Raw genomic sequence first — 13243 nt, 5'->3', positions numbered from 1 at the left:
AAGGGTAACATATTTCATATTTATCGAAAGAAAACAAGCTTCCATTTTGAGCTAGGGGGAGGAGGAGGGATGGACGTCAGAAGTAAATGGTCTTGTCTATGAAATCTGGAAGTCAGTCCGTCGGGGTTGTATTGTGGGTAAAAAATGAACCAGACTGTCCCAGTGATGTGGACTATATAATGCCTCACCTCTGTTCTCCCTATCTCTCCCGCTGGGGAGGAAATTGAAGTGTCAGTGCAGTGGCCGCTCGGCGCTCTCAAAGTATTTTATTTTAGTTGCTGACTGCCATTACCTGGGTTTTTATTAGTCCATGTGGCACTCATTCTACCAAGAGGAGACAGATGATCAGCCCCTTGCTCACTGGCCATGTGGGAAGTGGAGAATAATGTGGTGCAGAAAGAATATCAAATTCCAGAAACTTCTGTTGAAGTTTTGTAAGTTGATAGAGAAACTCAATCGTGATGAGTGTTCTTTTAGCCCTGCCTGCACTTAAATGCAGTCTCAAACTGAAGTACATCTTTGGGTAACACTTTATTTGGATTGTCCCAAGTAGATGGTTTGTACAGTGGCTTGCGAAAGTATTCACCCACCTTGGCATTTTTCCTATTTTGTTGCCTTACAAACTGGGATTGGATTGAGGTCTGGGCTTTGACTAGGCCATTCCAAGACATTTAAATGTTTCCCATTCAAGTGTTGTTTCCGCAGTATGCTTGGGGTCATTGTCCTGCTGGAAGAGGAACCTCCGTCCCAGTCTCAAATCTCTGGAAGACTGAAACAGGTTTCCCTCAAGAATTTCCCTGTATTTAGCGCCATCCATCATTCCTTCAATTCTGACCAGTTTCCCAGTCCCTGCCGGTGAAAAACATCCCCACAGCATGATGCTGCCACCACCATGCTTCACTGTGGGGATGGTGTTCCGGGTTGATGAGAGGTATTGGGTTTGCACCAGACATAGCGTTTTCCTTGATGGCCAAAAATATAAATTTTTGTTTAATCTGACCAGACTACCTTCTTCCATATGTTTGGGGAGTCTCCCATATGCCTGTTGGCGAACACCAAACGTGTTTGCTTATTTTTTTCTTTAAGCAATGGCTTTTTTCTGGCCACTCTTCCGTAAAGCCCAGCTCTGTGGAGTGTACGGCTTAAAGTGGTCCTATGGACAGATACTCCAATCTCCGCTGTGGAGCTTTGCAGCTCCTTCAGGGTTATCTTTGGTCTCTTTGTTGCCTCTCTGGTTAATGCCCTCCTTGCCTGGTCCTTGAGTTTTGGTGGGCGACCCTCTCTTGGCAGGTTTGTTGTGGTGCCATATTCTTTCAATTTTTTTATAATGGATTTAATCATGTGACAGATGATGTGACAATTAGATTGCACACAGGTGGACTTTATTTAACTAATTATGTGACTTCTGAAGGTAATTGGTTGCACCAGATCTTATTTAGGGGCTTCATAGCAAAGGGGGTGAATACATACGCACGCACCACTTTTCCGTTTTTTTTTTTTTTGAATTTTATAAGTTATATTTTTCATTTCACTTCACCAATTTGGACTATTTTGTGTATGTCCATTACATAAAATCCAAACAAAACTATATTTAAATTACAGGTTGTAATGCAACAAAATAGGACAAATGCCAAGGGGGATGAATAATTTTGCAAGGCAGTGTAATGCTTAGTAATTTTGTATATGTTGACCACATTTAAACTAACTATCCACTAACCCAAATCCTTATCCTTATCCTAACCCTAAACTTAAACCTTACCCTAGCCCTAACCTTACCCTAACCCTTATTCTTAACCTAACCTTAGCAAGCATTTGCTTATCAACATATTGTTTGTTGATAGTATGACAATCTGTAGATCATCTACATGGGAATATCCAAATAAAGTGTGACCTCTTGATCGCTGTCTAGTTTTTGCATATGATATAGTCGTTATAAATACATATGGAAATTGTTATTTTGAGGCCACACAAACAAAATAGCTTGAAGATCTGGAAAAACAGTCCTGTTATTAAATTACCACCGGGCTATTTTTTCTTGACAGAACAAACCTGTTTATGCAGCCGCAGCAGGTATCCTAATTAATCATTCAATTGTCAAAAGAAAAAAAGGGTGGAAAACAGTAACCTCTTAAATTCTCACTCAGAGGAAGGACGCAGTCAGTCAATAGGTGCAGCTCAGGGCCATTGTCAGCCAAACCTATGCTTTAAGCAGAATATTAAATAGATTTTTGAAGTGAAAATATGCCCTAACAAATTCCTCCCCTTACGGGAAGTGTTTGTTTATCCGATGTTGTTGTGGTTGTTTACTGCCCAGCTCCACCCATTTTAAGATCAAGGGGAGGCTAAAGTCCAACATTGGAATGTCCAGCCACAGGGTTGGTGATTCAATTTGTTGTCCGGGCGTGGCAGGGGAAATGATATGTCTGCGGGTTGGTGCTAAGTGGTGTGATGTGTGAAGAATGGTTACCTTGAGGGCGTAGTGTGTCATCATTATCCAGTTGTGGCTCTGTGGCTGTAATTTTATGGCGTAGTTCTCTGTTACTAAGAGCCCTGACCTCTGGGATGAACCTGTCGCGTAGAAGGTCATGGAAGGGTCACAGGGAGATGGGCTGGAAGGAGGACGGAGGCTAGAGGGGACGCACACATGGCATTCTGCTCTAGGATGTGTAACGGCCATTGTCCCCTTCCAGCCAATGTGACTGTCAATCTGTGTGTTTTGATGTTTATATTAAGAGAAACATGATCTATGTGTTTATATTAAAAGAAGCATGATACATGTGTTTTTTTAAGATAAACATGATCCATGTGTTTATATTAAAATAAACATGATACGAGACCTCCCGAGTGGAGCAGCGGTCTAAGGCACTGCATCGCAGTGCTAGAGGCGTCACTTATGGACCTGGTTTTAATCCCGGGCTGTATCACAAACGGCCGTGATCGGAAATCCCATAGGGCGGTGCACAATTGGCCCAGCGTCGTCCGGTTTAGGGGAGGGTTTGGCCTGCGGGGGGCTTTACTTGGCTCATCGCGCTCTAGCGACCCCTTGTGGCGGGCCAGGCGCCTACAGGCTGACCTCAGTCATCAGTTGAACAGTGTTTCCTCTGACACATTGGTGCGGCTGGCTTCCGGGTTAAGCGGGCAGGTGTTAATAAGAAGCGCGGTTTAGCGGTGTTTCGGAGGACACATGACTAGACCTTCACCTCCCAAGCCCGTTGGGGTTGCAGCGATGAGATAAGATCGAAATTGGGGAGAAAAAGGGTGTAATTTTTTTTTTAATAAAAAATGATCCATGTGTTTATATTAAGACAAACCTGATACATGTGTTTATATGAACAACATTTTTTGTGTGTCTGTGTTTGTGTCTGTTCCTATATATTTCCGGCATGTACAGTGCCTTCACTTTTTGTTGTGTTAGAGGCTGAATTCAAAATGTATTAATTTACACACAATACCCCATAATGACAAAGTGAAAAACATGTCTTTAGAAATAATTGCAAATGTATTGAAAATTAAATACAGAAATATCTAATTTACATAAGTATTCACACTGCTGAGTTAATACTTTGTAGAAGCACCTTTGGCAGAGATTACAGCTGTGAGTCTTTCTGGGTAAGTCTCTAACAGCTTTCCAAAAAGGAAAGGAAAGGGGGGATTTGCCCATTATTCTTTTCAAAATTCTTCATTACTAGACAACCATTTTCAGGTCCTGCCAAAGATTTTCAAGTAGATTTAAGCCAAAACTGTAACTCGGCCACTCAGGAACATTCACTGTTTCTTGGTAAGCAACTCGTGTAGATTTGGCCTTGTGTTTTAGGTTATTGTCCTGCTGAAAGCTGAATTCATCTCACAGTGTCTGGTGGAAAGCAGACTAACCAAGTTTTCCTCTAGGATTTTGCCTGTGCTTAGCTTCATTCCGCTTCTTTTTTCATCCTGAAAAACTCCCCAGTCCATAACGATTACAAGCATACCTATAACCTGATGCAGCCACCACTATGCGTGAAAATATGGAGAGTGGTACTCAGTAATGTGTTGTATTTGATTTGCCCCAAATATAACACGTGTTTAGGACAGAAGGTTAGAGGCTTTGCCATATTTTTGGGGAGTTTGACTTTAGTGCCTTGTTGCAAACAGGATGCATGCTTTGGAATATATTTATTCTGCACAGGGTTCCATATTTTACCTCTGTCAATTAGGTTAGTATTGTGGAATAACTACAATGTTGTTGATCCTGCCTCGGTTTTCATTATCCTGACACCATTCATATCACCAACATGGATACTTGTTAAAGAAGAGATGGAGAGGGAGAGAGGGACAGAGACACTTAACATTGCCACATTCAGAAACTACTCTCACCTACAATAACCATATATATTTTGCACACGAACCGCGGCCCGGTTCTGTTGTGCATGTGCGATTATGCATGCACAAGTGAACATGCCAAGGGCAAGAAAACCAAGTATCCTGGTAGGCTGCAACCTGGGCAGAGTGAGTCTGACGTCATCAGATAATTTCCATGTCATTGACCGTGTGTCAGTAAGAATCGATGCCGACCTCAAGCCATATGCCAAGGGGACCTTTAGTGGTTTTACTACAAGTCAATGTTTCTTATACCATTGTAGTGACGATAGGTATGAAGGAGTCTATTTCATAGCTATGTTATCCACAGAGGAGCTAACCTCACGATGGAACCGGGCCGTCCCAGTTTGGGAATACCTTGTCTAGGGTATCCGGGATGATGCTATTGATGTGAGTCATGACCAGTCTTTCAAAGCACTTCATGGCTACCAATGTGAGTGCTACGGGGCGGTAATCATTTAGGCAGGTTACCTTCGCTTTCTTGGGCACAGGGACTATGGTGGTCTGTTTGAAACATGTAGGTATTACAGTCTCAGTCAGGGAGAGGTTGAAAATGTCAGTGAAGACACTTGCCAGTTGGTCCGCGCATGCTTTGAGTACACGTCCTGGTAATCCGTCTGGCCCTGCGGACTGTTTAAAGGTCTTGCTCACATCGGCTACTGAGAGCATTATTACGCAGTCGTCCGGAACAGCTGGTGCTCTCATACATGCCTCAGTGTTGCTTGCCTCGAAGCGAGCATAAAAGGCTTTTAGCTCGTCTGGTAGGCTTGCTTCAATGGGCAGCTCGCGGCTGGGTTTCCCTTTGTAGTCCATAATAGTTTTCAAGCCCTGCCACATCTGACGAGCGTCAGAGCTGGTGTTTTAGGATTCAATCTTATTCCTGTATTGACGCTTTGCCTGTTTGATGGTTCGTCGGAGGGCATAGCGGGATTTCTTATAAGCGTACGGATTAGTGTCCTGCTCCTTGAAAGCGGCAGCTCTAGCCTTTAGCTCGATGCGGATGTTGCCTGTAATTCATGGCTCCTGGATGGGATATGTACATACGGTCACCATGGAGAGGACGTCGTCAATGCACTTATTGATGAAGCCGATGACTGATACTCCTCGATGCCATTGGATGAATCCCGGAACATATTCCAGTCTGTAATAGCAAAACAGTTCTGTAGAGTAGCATCCATGTCATCTTACCACTTCCGTATTGAGCGAGTCACTGGTACTTCCTGCTTCAGTTTTTGCTTGTAAGCAGGAATCAGGAGGATAAAATTATGGTCAGATTTTCAAAATGGAGGGCGGAGGAGAGCTTGGTATGCATCTCTGTGTATGGAGTAAAGGTGGTCTAGAGTGTTTTTTCCACTGGTTGCACATGTGATATGCTGGTAGAAATGAGGTAATAACGGATTTAAGTTTGCCTGCATTAAAGTCCCCGGCCACTAGCGCCGCTTCTGGATGAGCATTTTCTTGTTTGCTTATGGCCTTATGGCCTGTAAATAGACAGCTATGAATAACATAGATGAGAACTCTCTTGGTAGGTAGTGTGGACTACAGCTTATCATAAGGTACTCTACCTCAGGCGAGCAATACCTCGAGGCTTCTTTAATATTAGACACCGTGCACCAACTGTTATTGACAAATAGACACAACCCCACCCTTCGTCTTACCAGACCTAGCTTCTCTGTCCTGCCGTTGCATGGAAAATCCCGCCAGCTATATATTATCCGTGTCGTTGTTCACCCACGACTAGGTGAAACATAAGATATTACACTTTTTAATGTCCCGTTGGTAGGATAATCTTGATCGTAGATCATTCATTTTATTTTCCAATGATTGCACGTTGGCCAAAAGAATGGATGCAGTGGGGGTTTACTCACTCACCTACGAATTCTCAGAAGGCAGCCCGACCTCCGTTACCCTTTTTCTCCATCTTTTCTTCACGCAAATGACGGGAATTTGGGCCTGTTCCTGAGAAAGCAGTATACCCTTCACGTCGGACTCGTTAAAGAAAAAATCTTCTTCCAGTTCGAGGTGAGTAATCGCTGTTCTGATGTCCAGAAGTTATTTTCAGTCATAAGAGATGGTAGCAGCAACATTATGTACAAAATACGTTTTAAAAAAACTAACAAAATAGCACAGTTGGTTAGGAGCACGTAAAACGGCAGCCATTCTGACTCAGGAACGGTGAGAGATGATGCACAAAAAAAACGGTATCTACCACGAAATCGCGACACTAATAACCACCCTGGTCAAAATAACTATAAAGAACGTCGCCAGTGAAACGACTATTGCTACAATCAACCCATACAAAGTGTCAGGGCATAAGGGTACCAAAGCGTTCAATGATGCTAAAAACATAAACCAATACTCTCTGCTAAGAGAAGTACAGAAGCGCCCAAAAAATTGAGAAGGAGGAAAAAGTTAAGTCGCCATGACTAGGCGTAGAATTTGTGGAGAACAGGTCCGCCGGAATTAACACCATTAGCGAGGACCTAAACAATCCAATAACCCCCAATCTCACTCGAAACCCAATCCAGTGCACGCTTGATCCAGAAACAAGACCACAGGCTTTGACAATAGACTTCGATACAAATGTTGTAACACACAAGGTAAACAACTTTGCAATAGCCAATTCCACTCAAACTCCGATTAGTCGATCTGTTTTCACCATGAACACAAATGACACATCACGTCGTTGCGAACAATCACTCCACTATGTGGGGAATATAACTACAAAACGCAACTCTGAAAGTCGCTACCTGGAAACCGTCCTGGAGGACTGCTTAACCTCTCTGGGGTAGGTGGGACACAATCGTCCCACCTGGCCAATAGCCAGGGAAAATACAGAGCGCCATATTCAAATAAAATGATATAAAAATCTAACTTTCATTAAATCACACATGTAAGATACCAAATTAAAGCTACACTCGTTGTGAATCCAGCCAATATGTCAGATTTCAAAAAGGCTTTTCGGCGAAAGCATAAGATGCTATTATCTGATGATAGCACAACAGTAAACAAATAGAGTAGCATATTTCAACACTGCAGGCACGACACAAAACGCAGAAATAAAAATATAATTCATGCCTTACCTTTGACGAAATTCTTTTGTTGGCACTCCAATATGTCCCATAAACATCACAAATGGTCCTTTTGTTCGATTAATTCCGTCGATATATATCCAAAATGTCAATTTATTTGGCGCATTTCATCCAGAAAAACACAGCTTCCAACTTGCGCAACGTCACTACAAAATATATCAAAAGTTACATGTAAACTTTACCAAAACATTTCAAACTACTTTTGTAATACAACGGTAGGTATTTTTAAACGTTAATAATCGATCAATTTGAAGACGGGATGATCTGTGTTCAATACAAAAAGAAAACAAACTGACGCAACTTTTTTGGTAATGTGCCTCTCTCAAACAATTTACTTCAAGTGACCCTCCTTTACGATGGCCGTACTTCTTCATTACACAAAGGAATAACCTCAATTTCCAAAGACTGGTGACATCCAGTGGAAGCGGTAGGAACTGCAAACAAGTCCCTTAGAAATCTGGTGTCCCAATGAAAACTCATTGAAAAGACAGTGACCTCAAAAAAAAAATTCGGAATGGTTTGTCCTCTGGGTGTTTGTATGCGGGGCGCTGTCCTCAGATTATTGCATGGTTTGCTTTCGCCATAAAGCCTTTTTGAAATCTGACACAGCGGCTGGATTAACAAGAAGTTAACTTCTCTAGGGTAGGAGGCAGCATTCGGAATTTTGGATGAAATGCATGCCCAAATTAAACTGCCTGTTTCTCGGGCCCAGAAGATATGATATGCATATAACTGGTTTTGGATAGAAAACACTCTAAAGTTTCCAAAACTGTTAAAATAGTGTCTGTGAGTATAACAGAACTGATTTGGCAGGCGAAAACCTGAGAAGAATCCATTCAGGAAGTAGTTTTGTTTTTGTAGTTTTCTATTCAATGCCATTACAGTATCCATTGAATTTGGACTCAAATTGCAGTTTCTATGCCTTCCACTAGATGTCAACAGTCTTTAGAAATTGTTTCAGTCTTGTATTCTGAAAAATTAGGAAGTAAGAGCAGTCTGAATGACTGGAGCCTAAAGTGTCACGGAGCTTTTTCATGCGCACAACCGAGAGAGTGCCTTTCTTGTTTACATTTTAAATTGACGCCGTTATTGTCCGGTTGAAATATTAGCGATTATTTAGGCTAAAAACAACCTGAGGTTTGAATGTAAACATCGTTTGACATGTTTCTATGAACTTTACGGATACAATTCGGATGTTTTTGTCCTCCTGTTTTGACTGCGTTTGAGCCTGTGGATTACTGAAGAAAACGTGCGAACAAAACTGAGGTTTTTGGGTATAAAGAGACTTTATCGAACAAAAGGAACATTTATTGAGTAAATGAATGTCTGCTGAGTGCAACCATATGAAGATCATCAAAGGTAAGGGATGAATTTTATCTCTATTTCTAAATTGTGTAACTGTTCTACCTGGCTGGCTACTGTTTGTAAAGATTTGTCTCGTGGGCTATGTTCTCAAATAATCGTAAGGTATGCTTTCGCCGTAAAGCATTTTTTAAATCTGACACCGTGGTTGGATTCACAAGAAGTTCATCTTTAAACCTATGTAAAATATGTTTTGTTTTCTGAATTTTTATAATGAGTATTTCTGTATTTGAATTTGGCGCCCAGCAGTTTCACTGGCTGTTGAAGAGGTGGGACGCTAACGTCTCACGTACCCAAGAGAGGTTAAGCTCTATTTTGATGTATAACACATATATTTTCAAGAATGTTAAATATTTGAATTTGGTATATTTGAATTTCGCGCTCTGCAATTTCACCGGATGTTGGCCAGGTGGGACGCTACCGTCCCAGCTAGTCTCCTGGGGTACCAATGCCAGCAACAGTCAATCCAGCCACAGTCAGTAAGAAGGTTAGAGACCTAACAAGTCAAATTGCCCTTGATAACAGGAAGGTAGTAGTCACTCAGATTGCAACATGTGGAAGGGAATCTCCAAAACACTAATCTGATGGTTAACACACATGTCGCTAATAAACAGCAATGCCGTCGGGGGTACGCCAAATAATAATGTGATTCACTTTTTAAAATTATTTTTAAAAACTCTCACCTGAGTAGCCTCGTTTCACTGCCAAAAATTCAACCATCTAGTGTTCAGCGAAATAACAACACAATGTCAAATTCAGGTATTCTAGTCAAATAATTCACATCCAATCTCATTAACCGTTACTCTCTCGTGGGAATTCTACTAACGGTCCGTATGTAGCCAAAAGTAGCTGCTGCTCATTCCGTTTGCTCAAAAATGGATAAATGGTTAAAAAAAAGTCAGGCCCGCGTCCATAGAGACACATACCAACTCTACTGGTAGTACTGCTACTACCAGCAGTACTACACCTGCACCTGTTGACGACACAAGTTGTTCTGCTTCCACAAGCACATCCAATGCTAGCAACAGTAATTCTACATTTGTTGTTACCCCAGCTAGCATGGACACTGACAGTTGTGAATCTGATGCAGCTGAAGAGCTACAGCCCCCTTACCCGGGAAAGCAACGAACAACAGACAGGGACGTTGGACCATCGAAAGGCGCAAATATGATGAGAACTACATTGATTTGGGGTTGACTTATATTGGGAGTAATGCCTTTCCTCAGCCACAGTGTGTTATATGTGCAAAAGTACTTGGGCCCTGTCGTTCCACCCCGCTCCAGCGGCCAGGGTCCGAAACTCCAGCGCAAAGTCCTGCGCGCTCCTCGTCTCCTGCCTAAGTTGGAACAGACGTTCACCCGCCGCTCGGCCCTCCGGTGGGTGGTCGAACACGGTCCGGAACTGGCGGGTGAACTCAGGGTAGTGGTCCCTTGCGGAGTCTGGACTATTCCACACTGCGTTGGCCCACTCCAGGGCTCTACCCGTCAGACAGGAGACGAGGACACTCACACTCTCCTCTACAGAGGGAGTCGGGCGAACGGTAGCCAGGTACAGTTCTAACTGGAGCAAGAATCCCTTACACTAGGCAGCCGTTCCGTCGTACTCCCTGGGGGGGCGCGAGCCGAAGAGCGCTGGGTCCGGATGTCACCGGAGAAGTAGGTTGAACAGGCGGAGGAGGAGCTGGGGACGAGGTAGGGAGACCACTCCTCTCCCATCTGTCCATTCTCTCCATCATCTGGTCCATCGCCGTCCCTATGCGGTGTATAATGGCCGTGTGATGGAGGACACGCTCTTCCATGGATGGGAGGGGGTGCGCCGCTGCTCCTGCTGACTCCATATAATGGTGCGGGCTTCTGTCACGTTAGCTAGGCACGTTAGCTAGGAGTGGTGGGTGTGGAGTCAAGCGCAGAGAGCAACGTTCCAAATGAGAATGTATATTCCAAATATGGGTCAAGCCAAAAACCACAGGCACAAATGACCACAAAGACAGGAATGAAAACAAACCGTATAGGAATAAAACACAAACATCCACTGACAGAAAAATAAACAAGCCCGCACAAAAGCAGACGGGCCCTGAAGGCTTAAATAGCCCTGAATTAACGACAGACAAGAAACAGGTGAAAACAATCAAGACAAAACCAACAGAAAAGGGAAAAGGAATCGGTGGCAGCTAGTAGACTGGTGACGACGACCACCGAGCGCCGCCCGAACAGGGAGAGGAGCCACCTTCGGTGGAAGTCGTGACAGTGATACCATTAATAAGAAGGGGCTAGAGGCGTCGTATATGGTGAGCTACCGAGTGGCTAGGACAGGCAAGCCCCATACTATTGTGGAGAACTTAATTATTCCTGCTTCCGCGGATATGGCTGGAACAATGCTGGGGGAAAAGGCCAAAAAAACTATACAGACAGTGCCTTCATCAAACAACACTGTTTCATGACGCATCAGTGACATGGCAGGAGATGTTTCGAAACAATTACTGAAAATGTGAAAATGCTGCCCCCTATCATAAAGAAGTTAATGTGTGAAAGTTACATATTTCTAAAAAATATTTTTGAATTTCCCGCGCTGCCTTTTCAGCGGAATGTTGTCGAGGGTTTCCGCTAGCGGAACGCCTGCGCTAGAAAGGTTAAATGTATTTGGTTAAGGTGTATGTAAACTTCCAACTTCAACTGTATGTAGTGTGTATACTTTTGGAGTTACAATATTTCCTTTATAACATTTTTAATGACATCACAAAATAACAAACAGAAAGTGGTTGTTCCACTGGATATCATAAGGTGAATGCACCAATTTGTAAGTCGCTCTGGATAAGAGCGTCTGCTAAATGACTTAAATGTAAATGTAAATTAGTGTTATATAGATCGCTTCTGACTTTTCCCCACATTCTACGTTCAAAATATTGTTCCAGTATTCGCTTTTGATCGTGTTAGAGTTTCACCGGGAAAAGGTCTGTTGAGACTAAGCACATTGCTTTGGTGAATTTTGAGAGCACAGGCCTGGATCTTCTCCCTTGATTTACAACAGGGCGTGAGTGTCAATCCCGACTAGTTCTATCCTACTATCTATGGGTGAAAGGGGGTCTGATTGAAGTTAGTCATTGCAAACCTGATCTGACCTATTTGGATTCTCGTGGTTAGTCATGAAACTGTTTTAGTCACCATTGGCCTCATGGTGAAATCCCAGAGCGGATTCCTTTCTCTCCGGCAACTGAGTTAGGAAGGACACCTGTATCTTTGTAGTGACTGGGTGTATTGATACACCATCCAAAGTGTAATAACTTTTATTTTTGACCCATCTACCAATAGGTTCTCTTCTTTGCGAGGCATTGGAAAATCTTCCTGGTCTTTGTGGTTGAATCTGTGTTTGAAATTCACTGCTGGACTGAGGGACCTTACAGATAATTGTATATGTGGAGTACAGAGATACGGTAGTCATTCAAAAATTAAGTTAAACACTATTATTTCACACAGAGTGAGTCCATGCAACTTATTAAGTGACTTGTGTGGTGGAAATTCTAACCAAGTGAGAGAGACGTTGTGATCTCTTCAAACAATCATACTTTAATATTGATTAATTATTGCAGTAATGGAGCTGGTCAATGACCACCCGTAGTTGACCGTTGAGAGCCCAGTGAGCAGAACTGTGCCACTGCATTTTATAGTTAAGACACATCCTCCTGAATACGTGACAAACAACAGATATCTGGAATGGGTGAAAAGGTTAGGATTTGTATTAAATAAGTGATTGAATAATTCACATCAGATAGTATCTGCTGTGAAGACTGTTCTCATTGTATAGAAACCAGGGTTTGGCCTCCAAGACGAGGTTCTTCTCATCAGCTATCCATACCAGAGCCATCTCTTCCCTGCTACCTCATAGTACACAAACACCAACTCATTCTATGGAATGCAGGCTGTAGGTTTTATTACCAAGCTATCATAAATCCCTTGCTACCCCATCTCAGTCCACACAGACACAGATGAGAGTAATGAGAAACCGTATTCGATGCAATAACAGTATTATAACATAATCTTGTAATTTTCTACCATACTTGTTAAGCAAATATTTACTCTAGAACTTATTTAGGTTTGCCATAACAAAGGGATTGAAAACTTATTAACTCAAGACATTTCAGCTTTTCATTTTTTATTAATTTGTCATTTGACGTTATGGGGTATTGTGTGTAGGCCAGTAAAAAAAATCTCAATTTAATCCATTTTAAATCCAGGCTGTAACACAACAAAATGTGGAAAAAGTGACACTGTATGTGTTTATATGGACCATCTTTAATCATGCAAATGTTCGCATGTGTGTGTGTTTGTTTGCGTCTGTGTGTATGTGTGTGTGTGTGCGTGCGAGCGTGTAAATGTGCATAGTTATATGTGCAAGTAAGCAGGGACAATTTTGAAGGGGGATATTAGAGATGGATG

General features: G+C 42.6%; 1 protein-coding gene across 1 annotated transcript in view; it reads left to right on the top strand.

Moving 5' to 3' along the window:
• Positions 1-13243, top strand: part of LOC120055306 (cadherin-2-like) — a 56693-nt gene that overhangs the window by 31683 nt on the left and 11767 nt on the right. The window lies entirely within an intron of this gene.

Source organism: Salvelinus namaycush, chromosome 11, assembly GCF_016432855.1.
Source record: "Salvelinus namaycush isolate Seneca chromosome 11, SaNama_1.0, whole genome shotgun sequence".
NCBI lineage: Eukaryota > Metazoa > Chordata > Actinopteri > Salmoniformes > Salmonidae > Salvelinus > Salvelinus namaycush.
The sequence above is the reverse complement of the archived record's forward strand: the minus strand, read 5'-3'. Positions and strand labels throughout refer to the sequence as shown.